This window comes from Hyperolius riggenbachi, chromosome 10 (genome assembly GCF_040937935.1).
Source record: "Hyperolius riggenbachi isolate aHypRig1 chromosome 10, aHypRig1.pri, whole genome shotgun sequence".
NCBI lineage: Eukaryota > Metazoa > Chordata > Amphibia > Anura > Hyperoliidae > Hyperolius > Hyperolius riggenbachi.
Window position 1 is genome coordinate 187,713,486 of NC_090655.1, and position 14,768 is coordinate 187,728,253.

A 14,768-nucleotide genomic window follows, 5' to 3' on the forward strand; every position below is an offset into this window, starting at 1 on the left:
ATCTTTGGGCGCCTCTGTAATTACTTTGAGCAAAACTGAAAAAATGTTCCTTATTTCCAAATAAAATATTGGCGCCATACATTGTACTAGGGTAAAATTTTAAACGTTGCAATAACCAGGACAAATAGGCAAATAAAATGTGTGGGTTTTAATTATGGTAGCATGTATTATTTTTAAACTATAATGGCTGAAAACAGAAATAATGATTTTTTTAAAAATTTTATGTTAAAACTTTTTTAGAATAAAATAAATCTTAGCGAACAGTACCCCCCTAAGAAAGCCTAATTGGTGGCAAAAAAAACCCCAAGATATAGATTGTGTTGTTGTGATAAGTAGTAATAAAGCAATAGGCAAATGAATGGAAGGAGCGCCGACAGGTGAAAATTCGTTTTATTTTTTAAGGGCAAAACCCCTTGGAGGTGGAGAAGTGGTAAACCCCTCCCTCTCGGTAGCTGCAAAACATAAACACATGCAAAAATTTAATGCACATGCAATTTTTAAAATAAGAATGTAAGGAGGGTATATTACTGTTTATTTCAAAATAATATATTGTCGCTATACATTGTACTAGGAAAATAATTTAAATGTTGTGATAGCCGGGACAACTGGGCAAATAAAAGGTGTGGGTTTTATCTATAGCAGCATTGTTTATTTCAAAACTATAAGGGCTTCTTCACACCTAGGGCATTTCGCGTTTTTATGAGCACTGGCGATTTTTAAAAATGCCCTGAAATTGCTAGTGCAATGAACCCTTATGGGACAGTTCATATCAGCGCATTTCGTCCTCTTTCCGCTCAGCAAAGCGCTGCATATACCATTTTAGGGGCAATTTTGCTACAATGGAAGGTACAGAAAAAGTGCAAAACGCTCACAAATCGCTCTATCCGGTGATTGTGTTCACGCTTTTAAGAATAAATACATTGTATTTATTGTTTTCCGGGTCAAAGAGTTCAGTTTCTGACTTGCTTCAGGAAGTGAAAAAGCAGAATTGCTCTGCAAAAGCGCTTTAGAAAAGTGATTTTAAAAAACCACAGCACTCACCAGAGCACTGGGGGGGGGGGGGGGGGGGGGTCCGAATTGCCCACAAAATAGAAAATCGCTGCTGCCAGCGATTTAGATTTTAGATGTGAGAAAAGCCCTAGGGATGGAATAGAAGTGTGTATTTTTTCCCTTTTCTTGTTTTTCTCTCTAAAATGCATAGAAAATAAATTAATTACGAAATCAAGTATCACACCAAAAAAGCCTAATTTGTGGCGAAAAAAAGATATAGATCATTTAGGTGTGATAGGTAGTGATAAAATTATTGGCGATCGAATGGGATGAGCACTGACAGGGTAAAATTGCTTCTGTCCTTAACCACTTGAGGACCACATGCTTACACCCCCTGAGTGACCATGCGATTTTTTTAGAATTCAGCGCTCTGCAGCTTTAACAGCTTATTGTGTGATCATACAACTTAGCAGCCAAATTAATTTTAGCTCCTTTTTTCCTCACCAACAGAGCTTTCTGTTGGTGGGATCTGATTGACGCTGCAATGTCTTTTTATATATGAATTTAAAATAAAAATGTATTTTTTTTTATTTGCCTCCCTCCCCCTGAGTTCACCAATAGAAACACCTCTCATAGGGGACAGCTCTGTGACAGAGTTGTCCCCCGTACAGCGCTGTGCTAGATCGTAGCACTGTACAAAAGGAAAAAAAGCAATTTTTTTAACAGCCTCCCAGCTGTGATCACGGATTGGTAGGCTGATCACGGAGCTCCACGTCTCAGCAGGGAATGATTTTGCATACGCATGCGCGTTCCCTGCTAATCTCTGCCCCCAGGACTCGAAGCCAATCTGCGTTATGTGGTCCTGGGGGAGCCACTCTGCGGCCATCAATTGAGGTGAGGCAGTCGCGGAGAGGTTAAGGTGGACCTGGAGGGACCTAAAGGTATTCTAATATCTAAATTATAATGTATAGGAGTAGATAGGTCTTACCTCCATAAAAGAACAAACTACATGGGTAGATAAACGATAAATGAGGTTAAAGAGGCACCCACACCTGTGACTGCTGCAGACGTGGGCACTTTTTATTGACCTGAGGAAGCATCCATAACCCGTGACACGATTTGTCTTTTTTTGTGCATCATTAAAACATTTATCTACCCACGTGGTTTGTTCTTTTGTGGAGGTAAGACCTATTTACTCCTATACATTATAATTTAGAAATTAGAATACCTTTGGGTGCCTCCTACAGAGTTCGTTCTAGTATTAGTTCAACCCTTTGGGGTCGAATATTGGACACCACGTGTCACAATAACCTATAGCGGGTCCACCGACAAGCACCTGCACAGCAGACCTGGAATACCGAACGGGAACGGTTAATTTCCTGTAGGCTCTGTCAGTGGTTGCAGGAGTGCAACCCACCCTTGTGAGTATATTGTATTACTCTATCCTCAAGCATACATCCTAACAATACTGCACTATTGGGTTCGTGGTCTCTCTCATTGCAGAATCTTGGCGGTTGGAAGCTCAACTACCAGGTGTCATACCAAATCTTCGATACAGAAATTAGGTTGCAATGCATTTCTCGATACTATCCTGCTTCATTAGGCAACAAAAAGATACACACAAGAGCATCTCCGATACACACAAGAGTATCTCAGGTGTGGTGCAGTGCCTAGCTGGTACTGCCATTACATACCAATATGGGGCTTCTCTTACAGTGGTTAATAAAGGCTCAGAAGGAGAGGATGTACTTTACAACAGATTTCCCATTTAGTAAACACCTTTTTTATATTCCAAGGATTCCAGCCAACATTGCAATAGCGACTTACGGTAACTTATTTTGTACTGTGTTACCAGCAGAGTAGATGTAGTAACTGGGCCTGTTTGCAGATAAGTTGTTATGTGATATATGTGAGAATGTGATAGTTTTAAAATGTGAGCAACTTTATACACATTTAAAAAAACAACAGAGGTGACCTGTGACATGATGAGAAAGACATGTGTATGTACAGTGCCTATCACACAAATAACTATGCTGTTCCTTTTTTTCTTTCTCTGCCTGAAAGGGTTAAAATCAGGTATGCAAATGACAATTTCTGTCCAAGTCAGACTATAACGTAACCCTCACTGATAAGGAATTGCAGCCATATAGTACTTTCCTGGCAGTGAATGGCTTCTGAGAGTAGAAAAGAGATAAAAAAGGGTCAATAGTTCACAGATTTTAGCTCTGGCATATTTCAATGAATGTGTCATTGAGAAGAAGAGGCCATGAAACAGTAAAAACTTAAAAAAGCAGATTTAGATATAAAATAAAACTGAAGTACCTTAAAAAGTCATTTTTAGAAGGAGGATAGATACAATTGTTTCTCTCATTAGTTAATTTTCACCTCGGATATCCTTTAAAGAGGAACTGTAGCAAAAATAATGTAATTAATAAAATTACCTATTTTTTACAATTTTAATTTATAAACTTTTTAGTCTGTGTTTTGTTTTCCTCACCCTGATTTACATTCCTCACCCTGATTTACATGTAATTACATTACACAGTTTTCCCCAGTTGTCTGTTCACTAGTTACAGTTGATAAGGATGAGCAAGGATATCAGAAATGTGTTTCTTTTTGTTGTTGTTGTTGTTTGCAGGATTCAGTGCGACTGTAAGTAAAGGGCATAGAGTTTTCCTCACTGTAATGAATGTGACATAATACATCCACTGCAATGGCAGTTGCCCAGCCCTGCTGTAGTCTATTCCGAGGAACTTCTAATTTTTTACACAAATAGCATTCCGTTTGGGTTAAAAGCAGATATTATTGACAATAAAGAGTAGGAAAACAAGTTTTTTTACAGCATGTTGTCCCAGACTGTAATACTGTTTTACAATCTGTAAAACTAGTTTGAAAATATTTTGTATGGTCATGCATTAGAGTAGCATTCAGTTTAAAAGATTAACTTCCATGGCGTTATGATTATTTCCAGATTCAGGGTCTAAAAGCTGTGAAATAGTTTCACAAGCTTTTAGACTCTAAAAACACGAAAAAAAAAAAACATACTGCAGAGAGTTCTGCTGCAGCTCCTGCATATAACTTTCTCAGAAATGGGAATACCACTCTGAGCTGTGGATTTCCATCCCGAGCCTAACTCGGGATTACCAATAAGGATGTTAATAGTATGTTCAAATCTGACATATCTGACTCGTATTTGGTAGTACACAGACCTGTGCAGAGTGATTCCAACCTACTTAGCTACAGTAGGTGCATTTGAAAATATCAGTACAGTTTTACTCAAAAAAGACTATTGCCAAAACTGGTATCTAGCATTCACTATCCAAAGATTTTATTTTCTTCTTTGTGCTCAGTGGGCTGGAGTTGTTTTTGGCTGAGGTGGCTGGATGAATTGTTTGCTGCACAGAGGCACTGGTGAAAATTCTAAGGTTCAAGAATGTCCCATGATATTGCTATAGAAAGAGGCATAAAAGCAAGCTGCCTTCACAAGATGTCAGTGGAAGGCATTCAAAGTAACATGTACACAATACTGACCTGTATTATTATTTCCCTCTGGGGACAGACTTTCCTGTTCTGACTATCTACATTCCTCATCGCAAACCAAAATAATTATGGAAATATCTACTGAAATATACATGTAGCATATGCAGATGGCAGAGCCTGCGGAGCAGATGCTGCGTACCAACTTCCATAAATATAATCAGATCAAGTCTAATGAAGTGAAGGGCTTGTTACCAGCACAGCCTACAAGACAATTGGCCATTCTTATTTATTTTCCTTAATGTATCACTCTTGAGAGGACCAGATTTCTTAAAATATGAAAAAAACCCTATAAGGCATGGATGATGCTGAAACAAAAGCCAAATTTAGAAGCTGTGTAGTATTGGAGCAAAAACATCCCTCATAAACTTTTGAGTGTTCAACTCTTTAAAGGGAAAATGAAGAGAGAGAAGGTGATGTTGCTGACTAACTTCTAAAATGTGCTGCTTGGCAAATGTGCTAATCCTCTGCCTGTATCATTTTGTGAGTAACTGGCAGAACACGTCACACAGGTGTTCTCACTCCATAAGCTCCACTAGTGAAGACAGCAACTGGAGGGGATGAGGGGTATCTGGGGGGTGGGGGGGGGGGAAGTGTATTTACCCAGCTTGACATGCAGGGCTGCAGGACTACTTGGTCATCTGTGTGCACTGACACCAGTGGCAAAGCACACCATACAATTTTTTTAAATATCTTTCCCATTCGAGACTTGCAATCAATTTTTCTGACTGTAACATGTTAAAAATCTGACCAATGTACCACACACGTGTACAAGTTTTCACCCAGTTATGAAAAAAATAAATGAAAACGCTGAGAAAATTGCTTGGGTGCATATATTAATAAACTGACAATCTACCAGATACCATTCAATTCTCCTAAAAATTGATAAGAAAAATCCACTACTCCCGATCAACTACAGAATAAAAATGGGAAATCCGATCGGATTGCTTGCCTAAATAAAAAAAAAAAAAATTAAAAAATTAAAAAAAGCTTTCAATTTTTCAAATTGTTTTTTATCGAACTGAAGTAAATTGCATCATTTTATTGTATTGTGTGTGGCCACCTTTAGACCGATCAATGCAGGTACATTGGTACCTATACTTACAATCTATGGGGCCTATCTATAAAGAGTGGTGATATGAATTCAAATAGTAATATCACTGCTACTAATGTAATGTCATATTTACCAAATAAAGTGGATCGCCAGTTTCATAGCTTAATTTCCTTGAATGGAGTAAAAGATCATGAGCTGCAGGTGTATTCTGTTTGCTATAAAAAGCATGACCATAGACTTTGTTGAGACCATGCTCTGCTACTTTTTAAAATGGCAAACTGCAACTGACATGAACTGAGTCAAACATCACCGTTCTCCATTGTAGCTCATAAAGTTCGCCACTGTAAAAACGGCAAATACTGTCAACCTAAAAAGCAGCAATCAGTTTTGATGGCCACTTTTAACATATGACGAACAGCACTAAACTGATATTAAACATCATGTTTCTGGCGATCTTTTAGAAGCAGTGGTCAGACTGCACAGGGGTGAAATTTCCAGCTATAATTGCTACAGTCATAAACATGGAAATCGGTACACTCATTATTTCTGCTGAAATAACAGCATGTTTCTGGGGATCAGCTGATCACTGTTGTTATCAACACGCCTTTATGTGACAGACTATAGATCCATGTCTGCAAATGGGAATCAATATTATTACTATACCGTATTTGAATTTTACAGGATGTATTATCTTGTATTATTTGTCCTAAATGACTTTCAGCATTTTAGTATTTAGCAAACATTCTCCATGGATATTTCTGGTGTTCAATTTTAATATGATGTATTTAATACATCTTAATGACATTCATTTACATTTGCAAAAAATATCTCTGATACTACTGATTGTCCAAATGTATGTAAGTTTTGCTTCCTAGATTTTGTTCAGTATGTAGAATGTAGAGCCTGAAAAAGGTGGTTCTATATACTGAAAGTTTACTCTTTGAATCTTCATTGAGTCTTTTAGTCAGTCAATTGTATTATCCGAATCACAGTTTATTATTTTGCATCAATATAGCACTTACAACTTCCACAGTGCAATACAAAGTGTATTGTAATATCAATAACTGTCCACCAGAGGAGCTTGTCCAATCCCTACCATAGTCCCTGTCTAATGTCCCGAACATAGGCTTGCATAATCTAAATCCAGTGGAAACCCAAGCAAACACAGAGAAAGCACAATAAATTATGGAACTATTTGCCAACACAGCTTCTGTGAGGTGCTTTAACAGGGTCTCCAGAGTTTGCATGTGCAACTGTGCCTGTTGGTAGCCCCTGGCACAGTATACTGCAGTTTGGCATGATATATGGGAATAATGAGCTTTTTTTCTCTCTGTCATCATTTACACATGCATTAGTAATCCCTTGGTGTTTATTGCATAGGCTATAGGATTGCATTGTGTATAGACAAGTGGTAACCAGAGCCGGGACAAGGTTCTCCAGCACCCAAGGCTGAGGCACCAAAGTACGCCCCTCCATCCCTCCCACCCCAGCCATCACACACTGACGCCCTAGCCATCACAGACTAAGGCACCCCAGGGCCCCAAACACCTTAATCTCTAGTTATCTGTCTTGCAGTCACTGGCATGTATCGCCTTTTCTTATATCTCTCTGCTTCAAACACAAAAGGGGAATGATAGCTGAGTGAGTTGTGCACCCCTTCCTACACTGCGCCCTGAGCCTCTCTTGCCTCTGCCTCGGTAGCCCCGAGTGCGTTCTTTCAGCTACACATCTTTTCTAATATTTTATCTCACCCTTTTGTGTCTTAGAATTTGTTACACAATGTATTCATGTTACTTTTGTCACTGTAATTATCAAATCTGTACTTTGTACCAAATCTGTATTTGGTACCAACTCTGTATTTTGTATATAAGCGTATACCATAGTCTGTATTATTTTGTAACCCATGTTTGTTTCTTACTTTGATAATATGGGTTGGTGTACCTCAATACTCTTTTTTTTTGGGGGGGGGGGGGTTAAGGGAGCCATGGCTATCATATTCAACTAGTTAAGGTGAAGTATATGGGTTTGAACGCTAATAATTATTTTGGTACATTACATCCAAGTTCTTTATGAAAAGACTCTTAGCTAACTGCTACAACACCCTTTTACACATACAATTAGTTGTGACTTGTCTAAGCATTGTGGTATACAGTTGCTGTTGTAGCTCAAATGTGATTATAATGGAAACATTTTAAAATTAAGGATTTATTTTTTGTTTCATTTAATGAATCCTATGTAATCTCCTAAACAATCCCTTACAACTGGATCAGCAGTAAATTCCATGTAGCATAATTTAAATGACAATGGCACCATCTTGTGGCCATGTAGAGTGCTTGCACATAATTTGCAAGTACTGTAATCACAATATCTTACAGAATTGTCCAATATTAAAGCTGATTATGAAATTAACAGCATAACAATTCTATTATTAGGTGCGTGCGTGCGTGCGTGCGTGCGTGAATGGCACTATGTTAAAATTCATTTCAAGAAATAAATCGGCATTAGCAATCTACTACACTGAAAAAGGCAGATTGCAGCAGTAATTGGTAACACACTACAAATGTTACCAATATTCTACTATCGGCTTCCCTGACCTATACCTCACACTAACCCTTCCCTACTAACTTTTCCCAGATCACTATCCCCCCTCCCCCACCTAACCGTGACCCCTCACCTATTACCCCCCCCCCCCCCCCCCCCCGAAACACACACACACACACTTACTGTACGCCTAACACTGTAATTACAAGCCTGATCCCCAGGCGCTCGCTTACTAACCGCCACCACTGATGTCCAGAGTACAACTAGATGATAGCTTAACTCTGGGCGCCGTTTAGTGACCATCGCTGCTGCCTCAGCCAGAAGCCAAACCCTGGTGACCAAATAAACAAGTCAGCACGCCATAGCTGCAGATTACATTGTGGTCTACAGTGGGGCCCATTGTACTGAAGGTAGTGTTTTCCCATAAAAGAAACATGTCAAAAGATGTCAGTGCTATATATATATATATATATATATATATATATATATATATATATATATATATATATATATATATATATATATATATATATACACACACATGCACACATATACACAGTGGGATGCAAAAGTTTGGGCAACCTTGTTAATTGCCATGATTTTCCTGTATAAATCGTTGGTTGTTAAAGAGGAACTCCAGTGAAAATAATGTCATTAAAAAAGTGCTTCATTTTTACAATAATTATGTATAAATGATTTAGTCAGTGTTTACCCATTGTAAAATCTTTCTTCTTCCTGATTTACATTCTGACATTTATCACATGGTGACATTTTTACTGTTGGCAGGTGATGTAGCTGCTGCATGCTTTTTTGGCAGTTGGAAACAGCTGCAAACAGCTATTTCCCACAATGCAACAAGGTTCACAGACAGGAAACTGCCAAGAGTACCACGGTCCTCAGAGTTTCTTGGGGGGGGGTTCACCACAATATCAGTCATACAGCGCCCCCTGATGGTCTGTTTGTGAAAAGGAATAGATTTCTCATGTAAAAGGGGATATCAGCTACTGATTGGGATAAAGTTCAATTCTTGGTCGGACTTTCTCTTTAACCAGTTCGCATTCAGTCGTTTTTCGCTTCATGCATCCGAACAATGTTCACCTCCCATTCATTAGCCTATAACTTTATTACTACTTATCACAATGAACTGATCTATATCTTGTTTTTTCCGCCACCAATTAGGCTTTCTTTGGGGGGTACATTTTACTAAGAGCCACTTTACTGTAAATGCATTTTAAAAGGAAGAATAAGAAGAAAACGGAAACAAATCATTATTTCTCACTTTTCGGCAATTATAGTTTTAAAATAATACATGCCTCCATAATTAAAACCCACGTATTGTATATGCCCATTTGTCCCGTTTATTACACCATTTAAATTATGTCCCTATCACAATGTATGGCGACAATATTTTATTTGGAAATAAAAGTGCATTTTTTCCGTTTTGCATTCATCACTATTTACAAGCTTATAATAAAAAAAAAAAAAAAGAAATATTTCATCTTTACATAGATATTTAAAAAGTTTAGACCCTTAGGTAAATATTTGTGTTTTTTTTTTTTTTAATTGTAATGTTTTTTTTTTTTTTTTAATTAAACATTTTATGTGGGTATTTTTGGGAGGGTGGGATTGAAATTGTATTTTTTTTTGTAAATATATGTGTATTTTTATTTTTATTTAACATTTAGATGTAGTTTACTTTTTGGCCACAAGATGGCAGCCATGAGTTGTTTACAGTGACGTCACTCTAAGCGTACCACGTACGCTTAGAGCGACATAGGAAGCAGAAAAAGCGTAGCTTCCGAGAGAAGCTGTCGCTTTTTCTGCGGGGGAGAGGAATCAGTGATCGGGCACCGTTGCCCGATTCCCTGATTCACTGGCTAACAAACCGCCGGCCGGGAGCGCGCGTGCACGCGCGCGATCGGCCGCGTGGACGCGCAGGAGCGCACATGGCTTCCTGGACGTGAGTTTCACGTCCAGGAATGTCAAATAGTTAAGATAAAAACATGTTAATAAATATTTCATATAGGAGACACACACAGTGATATTTGAGAAGTGAAGTGCAGTTTATTGGATTTGAAGAAAGTGTGCAATAATTGTTTAAATAAAATAAGGCAGGTGCATGAATTTGGGCATGTTTTCATTTTATTGATTCAAAAACCTTTAGAACTAAATATTGGAACTCAAATTGGCTTGGTAAGCTCAGTAACCCCTGACCTACATACAAAGGTGAATCCAATTATGAGAAAGAGTATTTAAGGGGGTCAATTGTAAGTTTCCCTCCTCTTTTCATTTTCTCTGAAGAGTAGCAACATGGGGGTCTCAAAACAACTCTCAAATGACCTGCAGACAAAGATTGTTAACCATCATGGTTTAGGGAAGGATACAGGAAGCTGTCTCAGAGATTTCAGCTGTCTGTTTCCACAGTTAGGAAAATATTGAGGAAATGGAAGACCACAGGCTTAGTTCAAGTTAAGGCTCGAAGTGGCAGACCAAGAAAAATCTCGTATAAACAGAATCTAATGGAGAGAATAGTCAGAGTCAACCCACAGACCAGCACCAAAGACCTACAACATCATCTTGCTGCAGATGGGGTCACTGTGCATCGTTTAACCATTCGGCCCCCTTTACACAAGGAGATGCTGTATGCGACAGTGATGCAGAGGAAGCCTTTTCACCACTCAAAACACAAACAGAGCCGCTTGAGGTATGCTACAGCACATTTGGATAAGCCAGCTTAATTTTGGAATAAGGTGCTGTGGAATGATGAAACTAAAATTGAGTTATTTGGGCGTAACAAGGGGCGTTATGCATTAAGGAAAAACCACACAGCATTCCAAAAAAACACCTGCTACCTACAGTAAAATATGGTGGTGGGACTGGGAATCTTGTCAAAGTTGAGGGACACATGGATTCCACTCAGTATCAGCAGATTCTGGAGACCAATGTCCAGGAATCAGTGACAAAGCTTAATCTGCGCCGGGGCTGGATCTTTCAACAAGATAACGACCCTAATCACTGCTCAAAATCCACTAAGGCATTCATGCAGAGGAACAAGTGCAACATGCAATATTCTGGAATGGCCATCTCAGTCCCCAGACCTGAATATTAATTGAAAATCTGTAGTGTGAGAGAGAGAGCTCTCCATGCTGTCCATGCTCGGAAGCCATCAAACCTGAATGAACTAGAGATGTTGTGTAAAGAGGAATGGTCCAAAATACCTTAAACCACAATCCAGACTCTCATTGGAACCTACATGAAGTGTTTAGAGACTGTAATTTCTGCAAAGGGAGGATCTACTAAATATTTATTTCATTTCTTTTTTGTAGTGTCCAAATTTATGCACCTGACAAATTTTGTTTAACCACTTTACCCCCGCCCGTACGAATTTCTCCGTCCCTTTTTCCATCCTTTAACCCACAGGGACGGAGAAATCCGTACTTTCCGCGTTCCCGCCGCTGTCCGCGCTCCCGCTCGTAAACACTCCGACCGCCGCTAGTAAACACGCCGCCGCCCACTCGCCCGGAGATCAATGAACAGGAAAATCCATTCCCGTTCGTTGATCTAAGACCCACAATGATCCGCTGCTCTCCGATGGGCAGCGCGATCATTGTGAGAAAAAACAAACACTCACAGCCTCCTACTACTTCCTGCGAGCTCGCAATACACAAAAAGTTACTGTTGCCATCTTGTGGCCAAATAGTAAAACTACACCCTAAGCATTTTTCACATAGAAATAAATGTGTTACACAAAAAATTAACTCATTACCTCCCACATTCCCCATTTTTTTTTTTGGTAATTAAAAAAAAATTAAAAAATTTACAATAAAAAAAAATACATAAATAGTTACCTTAGAGACTGAACTTTTTAAATATTTATGTCAAGAGGGCATAACACTGTTACTTTATAAACTATGGGCTTGTAATTAGGGATGGACGCAAAACTGAAAAAAATGCACCTTTATTTGCAAATAAAATATTGGCGCCAAACATTGTGATAGGGACATAATTTAAACGGTTTTATAACCGGGACAAAAGGGCAAATACATTTCATGGGTTTTAATTACAGTAGCATGCATTATTTAAAAACTATAATGGCCGAAAACTGAAAAATAATTATTTTTTTACCACATTTTTCCTATTTTCCCATTAAAACACATTTAGAATAAAATAATTCTTGGCATAATGTCCCACCTAAAGAAAGCCTAATTGGTGGCGGAAAAAACAAGATATAGTTCATTTCATTGCGATAAGTAATGATAACGTTATAGACCAATGAATGGAAGGAGCGCTGAAAGGTGAAAATTGCTCTGGTGCTCAGGGGGTAAAACCCCTCAGTGGTGAAGTGGTTAAACAATTATTACACTCTTTCTGTAAATCCAATAAACTTCATTTCACTTCTCAAATATGACTGTGTGTATCCTATATGATATATTTAACTGACATTTTTGTCTAATAAAGTGCTCAGTGAGTGTATGTGCAAAGCTATAAGAGTTAAAGAAGCTGAAGCATTGCATGCTCCTGTAGTACTTCACTAGAGATGATCAACTATATATCAACAAATATAATTTTCTACTTTTATGATTGACTGGTCTCCATCAAATAACACAGAATACAAAACATATGTGACCACATGATCATGGCCAACCAATCAGAGAAGTAAAATTGGTCACATCACCTATCAAATGTTGTAGTGTGTAATCAGCTATGAATGCTGCAGCATGTGATGTCATTACTCACAAGGCTGTGCATCAGCATGCTACATTTTAATTAGGCCTACACTGTGGGGTGGATTTCACCTTTTCAGATGGCTTTCCATTGGTTGCAGGATTTTCTTCCTTCTGAGAACTGGGTTTTCTCTGACAAACCTGCCATCAGCTTCACACTGGTGGTGCGTTAATTTCCACCTCACAGTTTCACTTTAACCTTTTGGCATTATGATTCTTTCCAGATTTTAGGGTCTAAAAGCAGTGCAATTTTTGTCATGCTTTTAGACCCTAAAACTGGGGGAAAAATCATGCTGCTAGGGAGATCTGCAGCAATCCAGCACTTACTCACCTCCCTGGGATTCAGCACTGCAGTTTTCCCTCCGTTCTCTGGGTGGTGCTGTAACCCTGTAGTGAGATCGCCATCTGTCGTCATGATGAGGGATGTAGAGCCTCCTTGGAGAGGAAGAATGGCGGCCGAGGTCGGGATCCTCCGGGAGGTGAGTAAAAATGCCCACTGCGCGCTTTGCTCTGCATAGACCTCCTGGCAGCTACCACGAGTCCAGCTCCGGGTTACCGCACCTGGCTTGTTTTTTCCACCCCGAGCTAGACTCGTGATTGCTGCTAAGGAGGTTAAGAAGAACAGTGAGAACATTTTTTTAAAGAAGACCTTGCAGTTTTTAAGAAAATCAATTTTAAAGTTATGTTAGGAAAAATACTTATTTTTTTGTGTGGGTAATGTTATCGGTAGTGAATATGTACTCATATAAACAGAAAGAGCAGTGAACTTCCTGCTGGGTTTCCAGGTGGTTAGTATGCAATGTGAAATGACCACCTGGAAACCCGGTGGAAGTGTCAACGCTTTAGCTAAGGATCACTGTACAGCTGTGATACTGTTGTATGAGGATCCCTGGCAAAGATAACTATTGTTTACACTTACAAAAGTAAAAAAAAAAAATCATGTGAGGTCCCCCTCCAAAGCCTTTTTAACCCCTTATCACCCATGAAGGCTTTTTTTAACCAGAATGCACGAAGGGCTCTGCAGCCTGCATGGTCCATGATATGGAGTGGCTCTGGAAAAGAGGGGCGGGAAACCTCCCTATTTACCCCAGCTATTGTACATACTATAGTCCAGGAGCTCATCCTTGTCTCCGGTCCCTATTTAAAAAAAAAAAAAAAACAGAGGGGAGCAAGACAAGGTCCTGAAGTCATCATAATTCAGGTAATATAGTTTTGTTTATGGGTTTAGAAAACTCAGAAGTTTGCTTTACACACACAGAATTTGGCACAACTACTTCATGTGGTAAAATAATATGCAGTTTAACCATTCTTATTGTAAAGAATCTTTTCCTAAATAGATTGCAAAAGCATGTTTCCATTATATGCAGATCATGCACCTCTTGTCCTTTGCACAGGGACAAAGAAAAGCTAATCCGCCAGGCTTTTCTATTGCTCTTTGATGTATTTATGCATGCTATGTAGATCTCCTCAAAGGCTTCTTTTCTCCAGACTAAATATACCCAGTTTATGTAAACTTTCGTGATAAGTGTAACCTTACATTACTTTGATCAGTTTTGAGGCTCATCTCTGCACCTGCTCCAAAACTGCAATGTCCCTCCTGTAATTCCATGCCTAGAAATGTATTCCCTATTCAGATCAGATGCTGCATAAACAGGAGCAGAATGATCCTAGCATCCTAGACTTTTATTTCCTTTTATTTTCTGTTATCTGTTGAACCTGCTTGGCATTGAGTACAATTATATAAATTGTTGTCAATCAACCAAGTTTGATTTCCCCATCTGTAACTCATTTATTTTAAATGGTGCTAATTGGTATGGCCAAGATGCATGGCTTTTTTTTTTTTTAGCAATGAATTTTATCTGCCAATCTCTTGCCCATATAGCCATCCTATCCAGATCCTTCTGGATGGAATGCTGCTGAGA

At 38.8% G+C, this 14,768-nt stretch overlaps 1 protein-coding gene across 12 annotated transcripts in view; it reads right to left on the reverse strand.

Annotated features, from left to right (window-relative positions):
- KCNMA1 (potassium calcium-activated channel subfamily M alpha 1) overlaps positions 1 to 14,768 on the reverse strand; it is a 759,662-nt gene that overhangs the window by 165,427 nt on the left and 579,467 nt on the right. The gene's annotated exons all lie outside the window — the stretch shown is intronic.